Source organism: Ambystoma mexicanum, chromosome 7q (genome assembly GCF_040938575.1).
Source record: "Ambystoma mexicanum isolate Mex_15411 chromosome 7q, UKY_AmexF1_1, whole genome shotgun sequence".
Lineage (NCBI taxonomy): Eukaryota > Metazoa > Chordata > Amphibia > Caudata > Ambystomatidae > Ambystoma > Ambystoma mexicanum.
The window spans coordinates 64,050,852-64,073,294 of record NC_090941.1 but is presented as its reverse complement, the minus strand read 5'-3'; the positions used below and the strand labels follow the sequence as shown (position 1 = coordinate 64,073,294).

Genomic DNA, 22,443 nt, shown 5'->3' with positions numbered 1-22,443 from the left:
GGGCCAGTGCCAAACAATTCAAATAAAATCAAATACAACAAGATCAAGAAATAAAATTGTAAAAGGAAAAGTGAATGAAGTGAAAAGGTACAGTGAAAAGTTGAAATGAAGCAATCAAATGAAAAGTTGAAATGAAAAGTTCAAAGTTTTGTGCAGAGAGGGGCGGATAGGGCAGAGTAGATTGGAGAGGCCCGCGCGAGGAATAGTCTCTAATTCTCGCAAGGGGTACAGTTTAGGGAGCAGCTCAGCATTGAATCCTGATGTGTGTCTTTGGTACTGATCACCTGTAAGCTAACTCCATCCATAAAAAAGCAGCTGCGGCCTGCTTCTTCCCAATTCACCCTGGCCTGCCATGTGTTATTTGGTAACGGGGTGGGGGTTCATGGAAAGAGAGAGTGAAGTGTGCATGTGGTAAGCGTATGGTGGGAGTCGTCGAACAATGTTATGCAGCAAGTGCCATGTGCTGCCTTTTACAGCTAAGAATTTCGACTTCCGCCACTGAGAAAAATGTAATCACGCAAAAACAGACGTTGAGAAAAACTCTTTATTAAAGTAAGCGTGGGAAGAAAATGGCACTGTGTAGTTTTTCACCTGCGCCCTGTCTGCTTTTCTGCTGTTCGCAGCTATAGGAAGCTCTGTGCGTCTAATGGACGCGCCCTCGGCGTGTTTGATCTCGAAATGTCTTTGATCCCTCGGGAAATGTCTTTTCCGGGTGCTCCCGTGTGTGGGGCCGGAGAAGCCTGCAGACTGCAGCAGCCCGAGCAGCCACAGCAGGCTGTGGCAGACTCGGCTCCCCCACCACCAGCAACGCTCTCAGAAACTCCCCACAGAGCCGCCCACCAGAAACAGGAGAAGTGCAGGTCAGCTGTTGCCACCTCCCTCCCCTCTTCTTCGACGGCACAGAAGAGAGGAGAGCCAGGAGGGGAGAGGGAGCGGCGCGTGCATCCTTAACTCCACTCTGTCTTCAGCGCCGTGTCAGTTCTGCACACTCTTCCCACCTTGGATGCATCTTTAAAAGAAGTGCGTGTTCAAAGCCCGCTCACCCTGGAAGTTGTATGGAGTTTGATTTATTTTGAAAGTGACCTCGAATGTCTGTTTTTAAAACAGGCTATATACGCCTTCTGGGTTTGGATTTTGCACTCAGCAAAATGACTAGGAATTTGAATTAACTGGTAGCACTGGCAGGAAAAGGAATTTGTTTCTGTTATCAACACTGGACCACTGAAATACAACAGAAAAAAAAAACATTTTGTTTTAGTATTTTTTTTTTAAGCAGTCAGTACACAGGAGTGAGGTCCCAGAAAATGGTTTCCGACTAAGGTCTATGAACAAGGTTCCTTCGTGCAGGTACTGTGCCTTTGTATTGTGTCCATTGACCTATATGCAATTAATAGTTAGGTTGGGTTGGAATAGGTGGATGGGTGGAATGATGTGGAGTGAGGAGGGGCCGGAAGGATGATTGTATACATAACGATGTGCTCAGTTCCACTGTGAATCGCTTCTAGGCACTTTGTAACCGATAATCTGATGGCAAATAGTGACTTCAAATATTACTTTTTAATTTAGCAGCAGTATCTGCCTTGCACAGGTAATGCACACGGTATAAACCCCTGTCAGTTGTACAACATAACATGACCTGGACAATGTAAGGCGTACCCACTGTATCCCGCAATGTGCTGCCTTCTTACCTGCAGGAGTAGGAAGTTGTATTTTACTAAAAGCTAAATGAATGGAGCGTTTACTGAAACTGCGTGAGTTCATACGTTTGTCATTATACACTAACAGTTCAGTGAGTATTATGAAGGAGGGGCGTGACTAAGTATTACCTAAGAAGCTTTTGTCCAGCTGTGCCCTTCTTGTTTTAATGAATGGCCGGCGACCGCATGCCAAGTGAAACAGGACTTTACCAAAGGACCGGGAGTAGGGGCAGGCAGGGCTCAGGAGGAAGAGTCTAAAGGTGCCAGCCGTTGGGTTATGGGTTCAAGAGGGCAAACATGGGCGGCAAGGCTGGGAGCATGTGTTCTGGTTGGAGAGAGTGGGGGGACGCAGGGAGGGCATGTACCGGGAGTGGAAGAAGGGAGAGGTGACACACTTGGGGGATTGTGAGGTAAATGTCGCGAGTGGAAGGGGGTGAAAATGCAGGCAGGGGGTTGGGGCATGTTTTTCGATAGTAGGGGGTGAGGGGAGGCTGGCAAGGTTTGGCATATGTGTCCGGTGTTGGAACTGGCGAAGAATGGTAGATGGAGAGAAGGGGGCATGCATGCCTCACTAGGTCCTGGGTCGTCGAGGGCATGTTTCTCGGGTGTCACAGAGGAGAGGTGGCAGGCAGTGTGTGTTTCTCGGTGCGAGTGGGGGTCGGCACGCAGCCGGGCTTGCGCTCGGACCCCCTTTCCCTCTCTGCCTCCTCTCCTACTCCCACCAGGTGGCAGATTGAGCCTCCGCAATGGGAGCATTCGGAGGGAAAGGCTCCTGCCGCCGCTCATGCTGCATCTGGCCAAACCATCAGCTTTTCATGTGTGTTTTGGTGATCATTCGCAGAGGCTCCAGGAAATCACTGCCAGATTACGCAGCCTCGCACTAAATCTAGCTGCCCTAGCACTTTAAGCGAACTACAAAAGGCGCATTCCTCGTTTTAAGAGGGGCGGGGAGGGTCTCAAAAAGATTTGGGAAAATAGTACGTATTTGAGTTTTATTGTTAGTTGGTTGCCTCTGTTTTAAAGAATCTCTCCTAAACGTATACCTCTAGAGGTTGACGTCACAGTAACATTTAACGTGGTACTATGATGTGCATTTTATAAGCTATTGGGCGGGCAGTGTACGTGGCGCGAATTGCTGGCAGAGGTTATTCATATCTCTGCGCATTTGTCGTTTTACTGTGACAAGTGCAGTTTAAAATATTAAGACCTCCCATTCCCCATTTCCTTAAAGGGGACGTTGTTTGAGGGGGGCAGTGGCAATGTCTCCACACCACTAGATTGTCTTGATGTATTTTCTGATGGATGGTCCTGTCGTTCAGCCCATTCGCTTCTTGGCATATTTGCTGAGGTCGCTTTATTTTACTATGTGGCTAGTAGTTTTGACCATTGTTGCTGAATATTCTTTACATTGCACACACTCCCCCATGGGTACTATTCAAGAAGTCTGTCACAACACTAGTGTTCAAGCAGTCTGTCACCAACGTAGTGAATTGCTACTTGCTACTGTGGCCCACTTTTTCATTGGTGCCCCCAGACAATTGTATGCCCCAGTCTGACCCTGCCCCCGAGAAATATGGAGCCACACAAAAGCCAGTGTATAACTGGGATGTGCCCGGGTCGTTTTTGCCTCTTCTGAGTTGCGAATCAATCGTGCTGCAAACTGCAGTTTGCTGGAGCCCGCGTCTTCTGCAAACTGCAATTATTCTCGTGGTTCTTGAGTTTATGAAGGGCGCCGTCTGCGTCGGTGTGGGTGTTAATCCGCCAGAGCAAATTCATTCAATTCAGAATATTTTTCTGCCCAAAAGTATACATTTAATCGGAATTAAAATGAGACGGGCTGTCCAATCTAAGACAACAATTCAAATTTGAAATACGAATACACAGCTGTCTTCTATAAGTGACCATCGTTCCAAGTTATGAACGGGGCAACAACAAAGCACACTGGGCTACGCTGCTGCCCCACGCTCCTGCTGCCTCTGTCACAGCCCGCGAGGCATATAATCAGCAGTATTGCATCGCAATTTGCCATGCAACACCAATGAGCTGCGACGCGATTTATAGAGTGGCAGCAGTCCGTGCCTGTGTGAGACCAAGGGTTGTGCTGCACTCTCATTGTGTAGCGCGTGCAGGCGAGGCAGATATTCTCAGGCTGGTCTGACACCTTTCCCTGGGACATTGCACCCATTCATGTGCTGGTCTATCAAGTGGGGCCTGAAGCTAATGTAGTTGGGCCCACCACCGTGGCATTGACATCTGTAAATGCCCAGACAGAGCTGCTGAGTGGGCATTTACAGATTCTCGGTGGGCCTTGCCCGCTCAGGCCCTACCCTGTCTATGCCTTCTGCCTCCAGTGGAGCTCATGTGCACAGAGAGCTGTAGACAGATAGTGCACCTGCTGCTATGTTGCGGATCCGGTAAATTAGGACAAAGGCACTGGGTGCATTTATTTGGGGGAGCACAAGTGCTGATACTATTTAAATGCTTGGTTAGTGGGTGCTTTCTCTGATTTACTGCTGTCGCATGCTCTGGAACTAATGCCTTACATATGGTAATCTTCCTTACCCCTGTCCTCCCGACCTCGTCACAGCCCTGTTTGCAGTACTTTCCCTTCTATCACTAACAGGGGTTACATGGTTCCTCCCACAGGGGCTACATGGTTCCTCCCCTCCCCTGAATCCACCTGGGTTTTCTGACCTCTAAAGGTAGCCAGCAAGTATGATCGGGAGAGGGGGGGGGGCAAGGGGGATATGTAAGCACTGTGACTAATCAGGACAGGAGTAATACAGATGACCATATGCCATCTATTTTTCACCTCCAGTTCACACCCCTCGTCACATTCTGTACAAAGTGAATATGCATCACCAGGACTTCCTTCCCTCAACTGCCCTAGTGGAGCAAAAACAACTCAGACACAGAAGCGTTGCCAAGGGTGTTTATTTCATTACTATCACTTGTCAGAAGTATTAGGAATCAAGAAGGTGAAAGTGGGAGGATTTTTGACCCAAAATCTGTAGATCACCACCCATAGATTTGCGGTCATGTTTGAGAGAGGTGGGAGGGGAAGTCCACGTGGCCGCATCGCAGATGCCCGGAAGGGAAACTCCCTGGGACTCAGCCCATGATGCAGCATTTCCTTACCTTGGGCAGCCCCAAGGGAGACCTGGAAGAGGAACATCCGAGTATGCTGCCAGTACGGCTGATTGCCCCCATTTCCTAAGGGTGGAGGACGCAGATTTTTCCCCCTTGGAGCCACCACCAAATGTGATGAACAGAGAGTCAGACCACCTAAAAGACAATGTGTGATCTATGTAGACCCGTAGGGCTCTCACCAGATGCAGCGCATGGGGTCTTTCTTCTCCTGGAGATTGAGGCAAAGGAAAAAAAGCTGGCGGGGCAATGTCCTTGTTCCTATGAAATATTGAATGAAATTGGGAATGAAGTATGGAGCTGTTCGTAGAATGACCACATCAGGGGTGAATTAGACGGAGGGTTCCCACACCAAGAGTGCTTCCATTTCTCCTATATGTCTGGCTAAAGTGATCCTGCCAGGATACAAACCTATATCCACCTCCTGCGGGGGCTAGAAGGAATGCTTCTGTAGCTGTTGTAAGATCAGGACAAGATCCCATGTAGGTAGAAAATACCTGATCAGAGGATGCTAAAGCCCCTAATTCAGAAAGAGGCATTTAACAAAGGGTCCCAATCCTGCCAGGGAAGCCACCGGCCTCTGCACACCAAACCTGGAAGGAGGTCCACTGATGCTTCTACAAAGAGACCGTTGATGGATTTCTGGATCTCTGAAGAGTCGTATCAACATCTCTCTGGATACCCATTGCCATAATCCCACTCAATTCAACTTCCAGGCCATTAGGCTGAGGCAACGTTCCAACTCCTGGAACAACTCCTCACTGCAAAGAGTAGAAGAATCGTTGCTAAGTGCAAGGGAGGCTGTGATGCCATGGTCTAGAGGTGGGATTCCAGTCCATTCATAGCCAGTATGGGGTGATCACTATGTTGCTGCATGCCTGCTGTCTGATTTCCTGGAGTATCCCCTAGATGAGGAAAGAAGGGAAGGCGTATAACTAGCCTCCTGGCCAGTGGGTCAAAAGGGTGTCGGCCACCCATATCAAAGGACCTAGTTGTAGAGATCCTCACCATAGGAGGAAAGGGTTAGTCGCTGAGGCAAATATTTCTATCCAAGGAAGACCCCATGATTCACAACCTACCCAAAGATCTTGGGTTTCAGACAAAAGTCCACAGCAGATGGGAATAATCTGCTTACGTGGTCCACTGCCAGTTTCTCTCAGCCGAGAAGACAGTCTGCAGAGAGATCAAAGAGTAGAGGCTCTGCCTATTCCATGATGCAATGTGCTATGGCATTGAGGATTGAGCACCATTTGGCACCCTTGCGATTGACATAATTCTTGGGAACCTGATTGCCCATCCCAAACAGGACTCGTCGACCTGTTACATCTGTCTGGAATTCTTGCTTGGCCTTCTAAATTATAGATAACTCTCTCCAATTGGAGGATCACATTGTTTTGGTCATGGTCCAACGCCCCTGATCCTTACGTTTTCCAGAGTGGCCCTACAACCCTTGAGACTGGCATCCATTGCTATGGCCATTGCTGTGCTAGAATCCAGGCGAACCTTCACCCGGAAATGTCATACCTGACTCCACAAGCAAGGGAATCCCAGATGTTCTGTGAAACTGGAATTGAGCTCTCATAATCCATGGTCTCCAGATCCAGTGCTGAAGAATGTGACAAACAACAGGGTTCAAGTGAAACCCAGCCCGTGGAACTGTGGCAGTACAGGCTCTCGTATCCACCTGCTGTCTCAACCCAATTTTTTCTGTGACCGCCAGAAGGTTGACAAGATGCGCTAGGTGATCCTGAATCTTTGTGCTTCTTTTGAATGGAAGAGACAGCATCTGAAGTTAGGTGCAGAAGTGGATCCCATTAAAATGTAGTTTCTGCATATGGAGAAGGGATGAGTTCTTGCATTTGATCCAGAAGCCAGGAGTCTGGAGCATTCCGCAGACCCTGCCGACGGGCTGGGCACACAGTTCCATCTAGGACACTTGGGTTAGTCAGTCTTCGAGCCGGGAGGGATGGACAACAATCGCCTTTTCATGGAGGATTGTCAAAATGGGGGCAAGAATCTTGGTGAACACCCAGGGTCAGATGACAGGACAAAGGGCAGCACAGTGAAATGGATGATCCTTTGATCTATTGCACAACACAGAAATGGCTGGTGACGCTCTATGATTGGTACGTGGAGATATGCCTTTTATGGCTGTGAGACAAACCCACTGATGAACGGCAGCAATGACCTGTTGTGGAATGATCATACAGATGGGTCTTAATTCCATATAGCAATTCAACCCTTTGAGATCCAGAATGGAGCAGTATTATCCAGAAGGCTTTTGTACCTGGAACATTATGGGGAAAAAACCTGACTTGGCTGTTCTAGCACATCTGCAAATATATTTTTCTCTCCTAGAGTACAGCAAACACCTAGCGAAGGGCCAGACACTTTTTTGTATCATGGGAAGTGGAGTCCATCTCACCTTAAAGAAGGGAGGCTTCCTCCTGAATTCCCACGCATACCCATTTGAAACAATCTCTTGGGTGCAGGCATTTCTTACATCTTTCCCTAAAGAGGTGCAGGTAGCCCCCCCATAGGGATGGATTTGAATAGTCATGCCTTGGGAGGAACTGGCATGGGTGGTACTGGAGGGCTTGTGGCATGACCTTTGCAAGACAAATTCCTGTTCCTGCCACTGAAGGAACATCTGACTACCAGGATGGAGCAGGCACTGAGGAGCTCTGAAAGGAAAATCTGGACATGAAGGAGCAGCCACTCTCTCTCTAGGACAAAGCATGCTTCCAGTCACTGAATGGCCTTTCCAAAAAGGTGTCTAACTGGGGTCTGTCATGTCTGGACCCCTGGGGCACTGAGTCCAGGCACACCGTTTCTGGGGGCACCCACCACACTTACTTTGTCAGATAGTTGCCGGCTGGCTCACGGCCACACAGACCAGCCAGAGGGTTCGCTGGAGGCACCCAGCCAACATCCAGTAACAGGGTTGACCCTGTTAGCTGTGGTCACACAGCCCTTCACAGGAGTCGTGGTCACACAGCTGCACCGTGGCCTGGGGTCTCCCAGGTCGCACACCAATAGAGTTGCCATGCAGGGTCTCTGCAACATGGGACACCAATACAGAGAGCAGAATTGCCACTCAGGACTCTGCATTAGATACAGGATCATGGGACAGTGTTGCCTCGCAGGGCCCCTGTCCTAGTGAAGGGCTCTGCAGGGCAGGCCCTCTGCCTTGCAGGCCGCGCTGGAGCAGCGCTGTAGTAGCCACAGGAGGTAGGAGTCTGATGTATCTGACTGATTAGTGGGAAACCGCTTGTCTCTTTTATTGACTTGTCGCCTGGTGAACAGACATGTGACACGAGCAGGAGCCCTTAGCAGGTACTCATTCTTTCTTAAAGGGGGAGCAGACCACAGGGTCCAAACAGGAAACAACCGAAAAGAGGCAGTTTAATCAAGGCAGGCTTCCATGCTGTCCCGGCTGCATCCATCTTAGAGAGGAGGAGCAGTTCACCACCCTTTACTCTTTTTTGTTCTGACATCCTCGAGAGCAATTAGGAGGCACATTAGGAATAGAGTATCCAGAGGCAAAAGAAGATTGGCACAACTATTCTGATCACAGATTACCATGCTTCTTATCTGTTCATATTCCTGTATTCTTGGCTGCGAAAAAGTTTAGCCCCCTCATCAGGTCCCTTTCTCCAATCGGTACATGTGCTGCAGACCCAATCTCATACATTTCTGCTTTAATCTTCTTCTGCAATGTATACAATCCATGCACCTAATGCCCATCTGCTTATCAAATGTGATATAGACGGATGGCAGCACTGAATTCAACATCAGAAGTGTGACAATTTGGATTTTGCTCTTCAGGAGTACAAGGATAAGTGGCGGTTAAAAGGCCACTCAGCCCTCACACTGCATCAAACCAAGAGCCAACACAATCATAAAAGTAAATCAGGCATAGTTAAGAGATAGACCTCTTTTGCCTTTTGTGGTAACGTGGGCCGAGGGAAGGCTATTAGAAGGGTGTGAAGGTAAATTAGTAGTGGCCCAAACAACACAGTAGTACAGTCCAAAATGAAGGGAATGCCCGATGAAGTTTCTATAAACATTTATATACTTTAATTTAACATGCCATCTGCAATATAACTGAATTGAAAACAATGTACAAAAATCCCCCCTTTGGAAGAACAGAGAAGATGCAACAGACTGAAGGAAGTAGCACTCTGAGCATGAATCCAGGGGAGTTGTAAGAAGAAGACTAGGGATCGTGAGTTGACCGTGCGCTATTAAGTACCGCTAAAAATTATTGTTGAGGAGAACAGATAGGAAATGGATCTGCAGCATCCACACACTTCCACTGGACCCCCTAGACGGAACCAGGACACATGAATTGCAAGTATTGGGAATTGAAGGTGAATCAGATGCGTCGATCCTGAGTAATTGAGTTGAATCAGAGTCAATATTGCCGGTGAAACAAATGAAAAACTTCTTTGACTTCAAATCTTGGAACTGTATAAATCTTTATAATGAAAGTCTTGAAAAACAGCCGACATGTGTTTCGACCCTCACGGTCGTTGTCAAGGCTGTGTGATTTGACAATGTACAAAATAAAGTAAATACATTAACATGACAGGTAAAACAAAGTGTTCCAAACATTAGAAAAACAAAAGCATTGTCACATAAGATCAAGGAAATTGTTAAAGAAAACAATGTCATACCATGATTCAGTAGTGTGGATGATAACGAGCAGGTTCATGTAGAGAAAAATAAATAAATAAATAAACACAAAAACCCAGGTGGAAACACAAGGAATAGAATGAATGGATTGTGACATTGAGTTGTCTGTCACAGACATGTAAAGTTGACCAATTCCATATAAGAGTGTTGAACATTATTAACACACCAGATTCCCAAAGTGGTCAGAAATAAAAAATACTTGGATCACCCGTGCTGGAAGGATGCTTTTGGTGTAAGAAAAGGGAACAAAACCGGTTCAGACAAAGTTGAGTGGCATACCAAGTGATATGATGCTGCTAGTGCAGAACTTGGAGTAGGGTACCTAGCTGGAAAATTGAGGCGTCACCTAAAGAAATGAAAATGAAAGGGTTTGACGGTCTAAGTAGGCGGTTTTATGTGAATAGTGTGGTATAACATCGTGGGTTGGTGTCTATGAGGTAAGGGATAGTCTACTTACCCTGTGTGTTAAAACACAGAATACTTAAGTCTGTAGCATAAGTGCTAGGCATGTTGTAATTCCATGGACTAGAAGGAAAAACCAACAAAATGGTAATCTGTTACAGTTGGGTAGATAAATCCTTGAAGATAATATGAAGAGAATGGATTTATAAAAATGTTTTACCAAAGAATTGCAGGCTCAATTCATACTAAAAGGAGGCGAGTAAATGGGAGCAAGAATATAGTCTCAAAGAGCAAACAAAAGATGTCTATAAAAGTACCTGTGTTGAAGATATAACAGGGGTCCAATCCCGAGTAAGTTTGCGGCATGATGCGCCCGTCCGCCAAGAAAGACGGATTGAAATGAGAATGGGGTAAGAATGTGACGTAACGTGGGCACCGCGATCGTGATGTCACACGCACGTAATGCGTATGACATCACGCGCACTGCGCTGCGTGTTGGCAAAAGTAAAGAGACGCAGTAAAATGCATCCTGTTCTGATGGGTAAATCCTTGGAAATAGAGCATTTGGAAGTCAACGTGCCAAGAGTGAGTGACTGTGAATAAGCAATGGACGAGCAAAGCAAGGAAAGATTGAGAGAACATGTTAAGAATACATTGTGTAATGGTAATATTGACGTATTGGGACAAAAGAATATAAACAGAATAAGAAAGGGAAACTCAGGAAAAAACTCATTAGTAAAACAGGCATGTTATGCATTGAGAATACAAGTGACAATACAAGCATATATCATTGGTCAAATTTACCATTATGGGACCAGTTGAAGATTGGATCCATATTAACAAAAGTTCAGCCTGAATAAGGATTAGGCTACATGGTGAACAGTACACTATTAGAGTCTATACTCAAATCTATTGAGTGTGGTTAAAGCAAGTGCTGCAGGATTGGAAAATGATCATATAATTCAGAATGACACAATATGAGCATGATAGTTTCCCGTACGGAGAGTCAAATTAGAAAAATACATGCATTTCGTGGTCTGAGTTAAGTCCAGAAGTGGTACAACAAAATAGACAAATCAATTGGGATTCTAGTTGTCTTAATTTCAAACAAAGATTACCACCGCGTTTCTCACTTCTAGCTCGTGCTAGACCTATGAAACGGATTTCTGCTTTATTATCCAATTGGTGTTGAGATTGCCAATGTAGTGCCAATGGTAAATTGTTGTCAATTTTGCCGAGACTGGACAGATGTTCTCTTATACGGATTCTCAGATGTCTAATAGTGCTGCCAATATAAAGTTTGTTGCAAACACATATTATCGCATACACCACAAACTTGGTTTTACAGTTAATGAAATCATTAATATTGATCTTGATCCCAGAGTTATCAACAAAATCATGACAGTTATGATAAGCAAATTGACATTGATTGCAGTTAGTACATTTGAAAAAGCCATTCAGTTTATTAAGCCATGTGGAGGGAATAGTAGCCTTGGAAGGATCAAAGAAAGAAGGACTAAGTCTGTTACGTAGAGTATTATCTTTAGTGTACGTGAATTTGGGCTTGGCAGTAATATGAGGTAGTAGGTCAGGATCTAATCGAAGAAGATGCCAGTGTTTGCTGGCCATTTTGTACAAGGTAGAAGTGTCCCTAGAGTATTGGGTAATAATCGCAATTGGTTGGTGTTTGCTGACTGTAGGCGGTTATCGAGAGAGCAAATCAGTTTGTTTGGTCACAGAGCATTGTTTAGACGCATAGAGCACTGTTTTGTGCAGGTACCCCCTTTGTTTAAACCGTTCAAACAACTTGATGCGTTCATCAGCATAATCAGAATATCTGGAGCAGTTCCTTCTAGCCCTATAGAATTCACCCTTTGGGATGTTGAGTATCGTGGATTTCTGGTGGCAACTTTTGGCATGAAGTATGGCATTAACTGCAGTGGATTTTCTAAATGTCTTAGTTTGCAAAGTGTTGTTCACATCAAAGATCTCAAGGTCAAGAAAACTGATATTTGTAGGGTTACAGTGTCCAGACAGAGTAATGTCAAAGGTGTGGTGGTTGGCATGTGGAACAAATTGATCGAAAGCAGCAGAGGAACCGTTCCAATTGATCAAAATATCATCAATGTAACGCTTCCAACAGATAAATTGTTCTTGGTATTCTGATTTAAGTATATGAGTCTCTTCATAATGGGACATGAAGAGATTAGCCAATGTAGGGGCAAATTTAGCACCCATAGCTACACCTTTTGATTGCAGGTAGTATGTGTTGTTGAAAAGACATACGTTTCTATTCAAAGCGAATTTGAGAAAATACTTAATCATCTGGATGTGCTGATAAGAAGCGGAGGAATTGCGGAAGGTGAAATCAACAGCCTGAATTGCTAATTCATGATTGATGTTAGTGTAAAGGGCCGTGACATCTAGGGTTGCCAAGCAGAAAGTGGATTGCCAGACTATTTGTTGTAAGTGGTGTAAAACTTGTGTGCTATCCCTTATATATGAACTCATTTGGGTAACAAAGGGTTGGAAAACCTCATCTAAATACTGCGAAATTGATTTAGTTGCCCATCCTATGCCACTCATAATAGGCCTGACTTCCGGTAGTTCTGTCAATTCCTCATGCATTTTTGGAAAAAAATAGAGTGTGGGCATCCTGGGATATGTGATTGTGAGAAATTGTTTTTCTTCATCAGTAAGATGTCCTGACAAATGCCACTTGTTAATGAGACATTGTAAGTTTAGTACAATTGATTTGGTAGGGTTACTGGAGAGTTTAGTTTAACAACCAGGAGTCTCTAGGTGCTTGGTCCTCATTGAAATATAATCGGCAGAATTCAGTATGAAAATATTGCCACCCTTTTCAGCTTTTCTGATGGTAATACTAGGTTCTTCCTCTAACCTTTTGAGAGCTTGACATTCTAGTAGATCTAAATTTCGATGATACTTTAGTTTGGATGGTTTGTCTAAAATGGCATGGATATCTTTAATCATTGCAGTATGGAAAGTATCAATGATATTCTCAGTACCAAACATGGGTGTAAATTTGTATTTGCGTTTGAATTCAATCATTTTTAGATGTCTATTATGTATATCAAAATGAGCCCTTAGCTGTACTCTGTCTGGGACGGTATCTGAGGTGATAGACAGTAAGGTTTCTATGTACTGAATATTTGTCATGGTATGTGTACTGAGAGGTGCCACAGATTCAGTAGGCACAAAATGTCTAACTTGATTAGCAAAACATTTTTTGAGTTTAAGTTTTCTTACAAACTTAAAGAAGTCTATTTGAAATTGCACATCGTTGGTATTGCGCGTAGGTGCATAGGAGAGTCCTTTGTTGAGAACTCTGGTTTGGTCATTGGTCAAGGTGAGATGTGACAAATTGACAACTAGGTTTGGCACGTTCATTTGTTGAGTTGTTTTCTGGAATTGGCCCTTGTTAGAATCCCTGTGCGTCCTGATTATAGATCTGGTCTTGTGTTTCCATTTGTCTCCCCTAGTGCCCCTACTGTGGTTGCAGGTGTTGGAATATTGGACACGGGTGGGTCTCGAAACCTCACTTGTTTTGTGTTGTACGTGTACTGACTGCCCTTTTTGTATCTCCGAATCTGCTCTAAAAAACCCTTGCCGCTAGCAGTAATAGTGTCTGGTTTTTCAGTTGTATCTGTCGAAGGTAAAGTTTCACCATCAGAGTCAGGGTCTGAGCTGGTCGGACTAGTGTAAGCTGTACTTCCTTGTGACCGAGGTGGAATGGATTCATATTTAGTTTGAAATGTGTACACCCTATCCTGTCTGTAGTCTTGGTCATCCTTGAAGTACTTAAAAAATGTTCTCAATTTAACCTCATCCTGATATTCTCTGAGGATTTCATTCATTTTGTCATAATATTTGGCTTTGGTAGTATCAGGGTTAGGCACTGCCTTAATTTCTTCTTTGAGAGTATCTATTTGTGAAATAACTCTGGTATGTTCTCTTTGTGCGTGTACAGCTAGTAGTTCTAACATGGTTTGGGAACTTTGTGTGAGATTAGCTTCCCATTTATCTGCTAGATCCGCATCTTCATCGTTGGTGAAGTTGGGAAAGATAAGGATACGTAGTCCTCTGGGTAATTTGTCATTTTCTAAATAATTGGTGAGTGATGCTTGCACGCAATATTTGTTAATCTCCTTCTTGAAGAGACGCTCTAGTTTAATAAACTTTTGTCGTAATGTTTCAATATAACTCAAATTGCTTCTAAAAGCATTGGCTGTACTGCTACAAGGTGCAAAGAGAGCATACTGAATCATGGTATGACATTGTTTTCTATAACAATTTCCTTGATGTTATGTGACAACGCTTTTGTTTTTCTAATGTTTGGAACACTTTGTTTTACCTGTCATGTTAATGTATTTACTTTATTTTGTACATTGTCAAATCACACAGCCTTGACAACGACCTTGAGCGTCGAAACACGTGTCAGCCAGGGGCGTTGCTAGGGGGGGGCTAAAGGGGCTATAGCCCCTGATCTTTTGGTTGTAGCCCCGGATAGAATCTCAGGAGCTACAGCCAAAAGACTAGCTAGCCCCCAGTCCCAACAGTTCTGACATCAGCGTAGCCCCGGGTCTTTTCCTGACCTAGCAACTCCCCTGGTGTCAGCTGTTTTTCAAGACTCTTTTATTATAAAGACTTATACAGTTCCAAGATTTGAAGTCAAAGAAGTTTTTCTTTTGTGTCACCGGCAATATTGACTCTGATTCCACCCAATTACTCAGGATCAGCGCATATGACTCACCTTCGGTTCCCTAGACTTGCAATGAATACAGGGGAGTTGGTAAAATACCAACAACAAAAAGGATAAGTATTTGGGTGAACGAAGGTGCAATAGTGACCTAACCCATCTCTCAGGCCCAAGTGGACCGAGGGGGCAGTTTGTGGTCAAAAGTATCTGGGTTTGGTTCTTTGGTGGGTTTATGGTGTTGAACTTTGATGAGAGCGGATCAAGCTTATTTTGGGTTTGGTGGATCATGTGTGCACAAGCAGCAAGCGGGCATTGAGCAGGGGTGAATGTGGTCTTTCTGTGTGTTTCAGGGGCTTTCAGCGATGCAGGCCGGTGCATTACCCAGGATCTCTTAGAGGTTGGGCCAGGCCGAGTCAGCTTTTAGCTGATGAGAAGGGTCAATGCGTGATGCTACAGTGGGTCCAGTCGGAAGGGCACTGTCATTGAATTGGTGATGTAGGTGCTCCAGTGAGTGACTTGGTGAAGTGGCGGCTTGAGTGCTAGCTGGTTCAAGGAGTGGTTGTAACCCCTGGCCAGAGTCAGCATGTCCATTGGTTCGGATTGTACCCTGGAGTCGAGCAGTTGATCCGATCCTATCAAGTCACAGGGTCAGCTAGGGCATGATTTATTTTTTTATATTTAAAGCGTGTATCGAGAGTGTGGGTAGCCAGCATTTGGGCTGGTATCTTTTAACAGTAGCGCAGTACTGTGAGGTCTGTGCGTCGGTATGCGTATCGATTGGAAGTAGTCCTTGGTCAGGTGTTGTTGAGAGAGCCATGTTTTGAGAGATTTACAAAACTGGAGAGTTATGGGGGCATTCCGAGCTGACACCCGGATCGAGTTCCAGAGAGTGGGTGCATGACAAGAGAATGATTGTTTGTGGGTCTCCTCTTTGCGGATTAGTTGTGATTCAAGCTGGCTGGTAGATTTGCTGCTCAAGGAGCATGTGCCACCTGATAAGTGAGCTTACCCACTAGGTACGTTGTTGTGCTACTCATGACTGTCTTGTAGATGATACATGCAGTCTTGAACAGTATCCTGGCTTGGAGTGGAAGCCAATGTAGTTCACGTAGGATGAGGGTAATTCAGTAAAATTCTGTGCTCCCGTAATGAGACATGCTGCCGCATGGGTAACTTCTTTTAGTGGAGCCAAGTGAGCAGTTGGGAGCCCTCTCAGGAAGCACTAACCCTATCAATGTGCGAGACCTCAAGGTCCGGCACTGCAGTCCGTAAGTCATGCGACAGGATGAAGGGTTCGATTTCTTGAAGGGTAGAGATTCTGAGCCATGCTATTTGGGCCTTCTTGACAATGTGTTTCTGGAAGGACAGATTAATGTTGAACTGAATAACCTCAGCCCTTTAAGATGAGTAACAATTACCCTGGAGATGGACGGCGAAGCAGAAGTTACTCAAAATCAATAATCAAAATGATTCAGTTAACTGGTAATAAAGATATCTGTTTTATTTTCAATTATCTAAAACAGGAAGCATAACGAACATCAACAAATTCGCTCCATCTTCTTACTCAACGAAATTCATAAAAAACTGTACTTTTATATTCAAAACTTGTTATCATTGACGTTGACCTACGTCACTACATATACGATCTTTACTAGTATGGGATGGTAAGTGAAAGTGATAGGTTTCTTTACATCAGGTGGGATAACTAAGTCCTTCCCTCAAAATGGCCACTATGAATGTCACTAAATACACTAAATCCTATTGGCTACATAAACTATAGGGCCATTAATTACGCACCTCCTACAATTGGTTAGCAATCTAACCTTTGTTGTTACTTTCCCACCTACGTCTAGCGGCATGCAGATTGGAGTTCCAGGTGCCGGGGAGCTCTCCTTACCCCAGCTTCCCACCAATTAGCATATCAATCTATCATCACCTCAGTCGTCAGAATAGTCAATTAGGCTTTGAAGCTTGGCCTTGAGTTTGTTCTGTACTGTGGAGAACCGGGGCAGTGAAGGCACGCTCTGCCCTCATGCGTAGGTGTGAACATCTTGCTTGTCCAACCTCATCCTTCCACGTGACTGTAGACCATGATTTCAAGCTCTTACTGTCTTTAAAATACTATTTTTTAATAGACCTCTGATGTCTTTAGTGTGTTTGTTTATGTCTTCAGAACAGGAGCAGTTCTTTCACACAATTTTGTATGCACTGTTAGTTAACTTCATCCTGATAAGACCATGGCTTCTTGGCTTGACTTCATGGTTCATTCAGCCTCATCTTTCCAAGATTCACTTTTAATTTGTGTGTTTTCTTACTACGCCACACTGAGATGAGGCTTTTCTTTTTTAGTCGAATTCTGCTATAACACGTAGTGGAAACATCCATTGTTTATCCTTAATGCATATATGTATATAATGGCGCATGCCACAATCTTTTCACTATAAAGCCAGCCTCAGGAATACTTTATCTGCTTGCGTTTCTTTGCATCTGTACACGTGTAAACTAACTGGATTTCTTCATCCATTTTATGGCATAAGCTTCTTCACCTTGATCCCAAGATGTCACTTATCCTTGATACTTTCTTGATGCCTTATAGAATATCTGCATTCTCTAGTTTCTGCATCTGTTTTAGTCACGTCAACTCTGCTTTGTGTAACTTCACCATTCATCTTGGCCATTCATTTGCTCTGCTTCTTCTGGGATTTCATTCAAACGGCTATCATATTTTCTTGTATGCAGGTACGATTCTCTTAGATATCTGTATTTTTACAAGGTACCGCACATGTCTCACATCCTGGCTCCCAACATATAGGCAATACAGGTGAGGTGGTTGAGGTGGGGGTACTTGGCTCCTCCTCTACAATGTCAATGGTGAAGCCTAAGAATGTTGTTGAGTCTGAGAGTTGTGGATCAAATCCTTCTAGTTGCATATCATTGAGCCATTGTTGGATTAGCGGGCAGACAAATGAGGACACATTCAGAAATGAGTGGGTTTAGTTTGAGGTAGGCAGTCAACATCCAGATACTAATGATGGCCTGTTCGCTATTTACCCTCAGTTACAACTGTGAATTGTCTGCTAAATGGTGGATGGCTATCTTTGACGAGAGTGTCCAGAGGCTCCATGTAAAGGTTAAAAAGGATAAGTGAGAGGATGGGGCCTTGGGGGACTCTGCAAGAGAACTGGAGTCAGTTAGAATGCAGCAAGTTTATCTGGACAGCGTGGTGGCTGCCTGAGAGGTAGGAGGTAAACCAATTCAGTACAGTGCCAGAGAATCCCACCCTGTCAGTAAGGAGGGAGAGAAGGATGTGGCTGTCGACGGTGTTGAATGCAGCTGAGGGGTCATGGAGAATGAGGAGGTGTGAGTCTCCCATATCCATGATTTGGAGGGCATCATCTACCACCTGGCTGTCTTGATGCTACATTGTGGGTGCAACCCTGACTGATTGTCATTTAGGAGGTGGTGGTGTTCGATTCTCGTAAGTAGGTGAGTTGCAACTACTTTTTGCAAGATTTTGCCAATAAATGGGAGGTTTGTTATGACCTGTAGTTGGCTAAGCCGCCTTGATAATGGATTGTTTTTTTCGAAAGAGGTCATATGAGACCACTCTTGAGGGTGTCTAGGAATTATCCTTCAGCAAGGGAGGCATTGATGTTACTGAGGAGCGCATTAAGCACTGGGCCCGCCAATTGCCTAATGATGGAGGCCAGAGTTACATTGTAAGAGTAAGAAGTAGGTTTGAGGGAGGCAATCATTTTGAGGAAAGAGAGGAGAAAATTCAGTCCAGTGGGGCAGTGTGAATGTCGGGGTGCAGGGGATGATAATGCTGTGGGAGGTTGACTTGATGGTCTCTCTGATTTTGTCTAATATTTTCAATAAAAAAAGTGTTGATTCTGTCGCATTTTTCCTGAGATGCTGGTACCTCGGGCCGGGTGAGGGTTTGGTATAATGCTTTACTACTTCAAAGATGGCTTTTCTTCTATTAGCGGCTGCCACAATGTTGTTGGATTAGTAAGCAGCCTTGGCCTCTGTAATGCAAATCCTACAGTTTTCACGCAGAGATTTGAGGTTGGTGAGGTCTCACAAGTTAGGGTTTTTTTCACCACCATTTCTCTTGGGCATTGATTGATCATTTATTGGAGGCTAGCTCATGGGTGTACCATGGGTGGATGCTCTGGTTTTAGCCCAGCTGGCTGTTAGGGGGTCATTAGTGGTCACCAGTTTCATAGCAGAGTTGCTGAATAATTCCAGGCTGCTCGAGGCATTCCTTGTGGTGGGGAAGTCTGAAAGGTTTGCTTCTAGCACATTGACCAGGAAGAGTTTGAATGAGCAGTGTTGAGTTAGGGGGCATTTAGCCTGACCTTTGTGAGCCGTAGTCGATTGGGTGACTGATAATGGGAACGGCGGCATGGTCAGACTAGTGAAGTGGGATAGGGTCTACACAGGTGATGTAGGGGGATGATGTGAAGACTAAGTCTAGGGTGTTTGTTGCCTTTGTTGTGCATGGGGTAGAGCACAATTTGCTTAAGGTCCATGAAAGCGGTCAGTGCAAAAATTGTGCTTCATATGTGGTTGTCAGCCTGTGACTCTGGGATGTTAAAATCACTGAGTAATACATTATTTGAAGGTGCTAATTTGACTGGGGAGAGTATGTTGGAGATGTCTGCAATGAAAGAGTTGTTACTGTGAGGTGGTCTGTAGATGAGGTTGAAGGTGATGGATTTCTTGTGCGACAGAGGGAACCGACAAGTGAGTGAGTCAAATTATCTGTTTCTAGGAGAGGGGGTGATGGAGCATGGCCAATTGCTCCCATGGATGATTTCCACTCCGCCTTTTGATCTTCCTGGCAGGTCAGCATGTTGGATGCAGTAGTCTTTGGGTAGGAAGTGTTAGAAACCTGAAGGTGTCTCACCCCCTACGCCCCAGGGACCTGTCATCCAGGTGGCCAGGACACAGCCATCGCTATTGGATCCAGTTCCTGGGGGTAGACAAGTGCAGGAGGATCACCTGGATGGGGGGTATTCGAGGAGTGGAAGTGGGACACCCAAGGGTGAAATGCGCTTTCCCCTTCCTTATGACACCTTTTCCCATCCTACCAGGTAGGATACTTAGAAACCCACCCCCCCCCCCCCCCTTTCCCGAAACAAACACTTTCTCACGGACAGTTCATTGTGAATGACAACGGACAAACACCTGAGCGGTATACCTGACATGTCCCAACACAAGGGTCAGGCAGAGCCAGGCAATTACTGATAACTACACACACCTGACTTCCTCCAAACGTCTGCACATGGATGAAAGACAGAGCATGAAAACACACTCTGAGCAAGGGCAAATGCACGAGGAAGCAGCTATTCTGATATGGGAGTTTAAACCAAGGAGAAAGGCAGTGAGACCAGAGAGGATGACAAGGAGGGAGTTACCCTTGTATTTTTCACGAAAGGAACGCAACTTTCAAGAAGCCTCAACTGAAGACCAGGAATGCCAGCTGGTGAGTGGTGTAGGTTGCAAATGGCAACATTGTATGAACAAATAACGTGTGTGCGATTGAACTTTAAGAAAACTCACTTGAAGGTAACTGTTTGGTACGCCAGAGTGTGTAAATATTAAACAGTGAAATCGAAGTGGTTCTGCAGCGGGTTGGCGGGTTGAGGTAAGTCTCATGCCCCTTTGAAGGACTTTGATTTCCTAAGAAATGAAATTAGTCTGAGCACGGATAAGAGGGACTAATTGTTAAAAGGGGATCTCAGCCCAGAAAAGGGTGATCTAGGGTGAACAATAAAACTCACCCCTGAAGATATTGTGGTGGCAAATGCGAACCTGATTGAGGGATGCTTGTGAATTAAAGTTGGTCCAAACCTGACCGATGGAGGCTAATTGTGAAAGAAGGATATGATCCCGACTGAGGGGGATCCCGTGCGACGAGAAAAAACGCCTGACTTGAAGATTTCTTTACAAAGGAACTTTTCTTAGTTGTTATGGTGCATCAGATCCTCTGAAGCAAGAGACTATGAAAGAGATTTGAGCTCAGAAGGTGCTGATGTTGGTAAAAGGAGCTGTGATCTTGTGCCGAAGAAGCCCATGGTTGTGCTGTGCTCGAGTGACCCGCCATGTCCCATGCTAAAACCATGGGGAAGGGAGGCCAATGGTTTAAACATCCTGACTTACTTTATGAATGCTTCTTTCTTTTTGTGGACATTATATGACACCCTTTTTGTTATATAGAGTAAGGGTTGGCAATATATTTAATTTAACATACAGCATCTTTATTTAGATGGCACGACTAGGACAGCATTTTCTATTATTTGATTGTTGTAGCTAGCTCCATTCTTAGATTTAGGTTTAGATAGGCGTTTTATGCACCCCTGAAATAGTTCAATAAACACCCTTGACCTGTGATCACTTGTGTCTCTCTTACTTTGATACCATACCTTCCTTAGAGAGGATGTCAAAAACATGCTGGGAGGATGGGGTGGACCATGTTTCAGTAATGAATAGGGCATCAAGGTTGTTGTACAAGATTAGGCCAGCAATCTCTGCAGAATGAGTGACTGCTAAACAAGCATTAGTCAACATGAAAAAGCATTAATGAACAAGAGAGGGCGTGTACATGTGGTCCATGGGTGTTGGAAGGGTGCAAGGGAAATATTGATGAGGTTCACTAAGGTAGCTTGCAGGGACTGACCAGGGCCATTGGCCATTCAAACTCTAGTGAGAGTGGGTAAGGGCTGTGGCGGGAGGAGACACGTGGTGATATTAGTTGGTGAGTAGCAGTAGTAGCAATTAGTTTGTAGGTGAAATGCAGGATATCGGGTCAGGCCCTTTGTCTCTCAGGCTGGAACAGGCACAAACAGGTGAGGTCCTCATCTTTGCACATCCTTTGTATTGCATTGTATTGTATTTTGTTATTTATATAGCGCTATTTCCCCACTTATGTGGCCTCAATGCGCTTTTTCCTTGGTTGAACGCCCTCGGTGACCGCAGTTGACGTGGTTAGAGATTCTAGAGGATTAGCTTTGATGCATGTGTGCATGTTTGCCATTCTATGAATTGGGTGGCTGGCAAGGCTCAAACTAAGCAGCCCAGTAGTGGTCAGACACGTGGGTGTGTGCTCTTGAGGTTAGAGATAGATTGCTGTTGTTGTGAGAGTCTATGTGAGGCCAGCTATACCAGATGGTGGTCGCTGTATGCTAGTGGCAGAGATGTTGTTGTACGTCAGGAGTTTCGGTTACGGCTATGTGTGAACTAGGCCAGATGTGCTTAGCCATAGACGTGTTCTATCGTGCATGGATGTTTGGCCGTGCCCGCGGCCTGTGTCCACCCTAGTGGTGTGAGCAATACATACTGTAGGCTGCAAGAATTGTTTGTCTGGGTCTAGAATTGAGAGTCCATCGGCTAGACTAAATACAGAGACCTAAAAATGCAAGTTGTGTCCGGGACTAAACCAACTAGATTTGAGAATCCTGTATAATGAGAGAGGGGCCTACACCCAACAAAGCAATTTGTGTACAAGACTAAACACAGCGACCTAACAATGCAAGTTGTGTACGGGACTAAACGAAGTTAGATTTGAGAATCATATATAGTGGTGTGGAGGCCTACACCTAATAATGCATTTATTATGCAGAAAGTGTGAGCTTTTTGGTTAGTGGGTTATATGTTTTGCAGCTAATCTTCACAGTATGGCTGAATGTCCAGATTTCGGGAATCCTTCATGGCTAACATTCACAGTTCTGTCCAAGTGTGGCACATGCCAGCATCCACGAATCTGCTTGTCAG

At 44.9% G+C, this 22,443-nt stretch overlaps 1 protein-coding gene across 1 annotated transcript in view; it reads left to right on the top strand.

Moving 5' to 3' along the window:
* Nucleotides 1–739: 739 nt before the first annotated feature.
* MXRA5 (matrix remodeling associated 5) overlaps nt 740–22,443 on the top strand; it is a 311,432-nt gene continuing 289,728 nt past the window's right edge. Inside the window, exon 1 of the mRNA XM_069640707.1 lies at nt 740–1,347. The gene's annotated coding sequence lies outside the window, so the exon portion shown is untranslated. The remainder of the gene's footprint in view (nt 1,348–22,443) is intronic.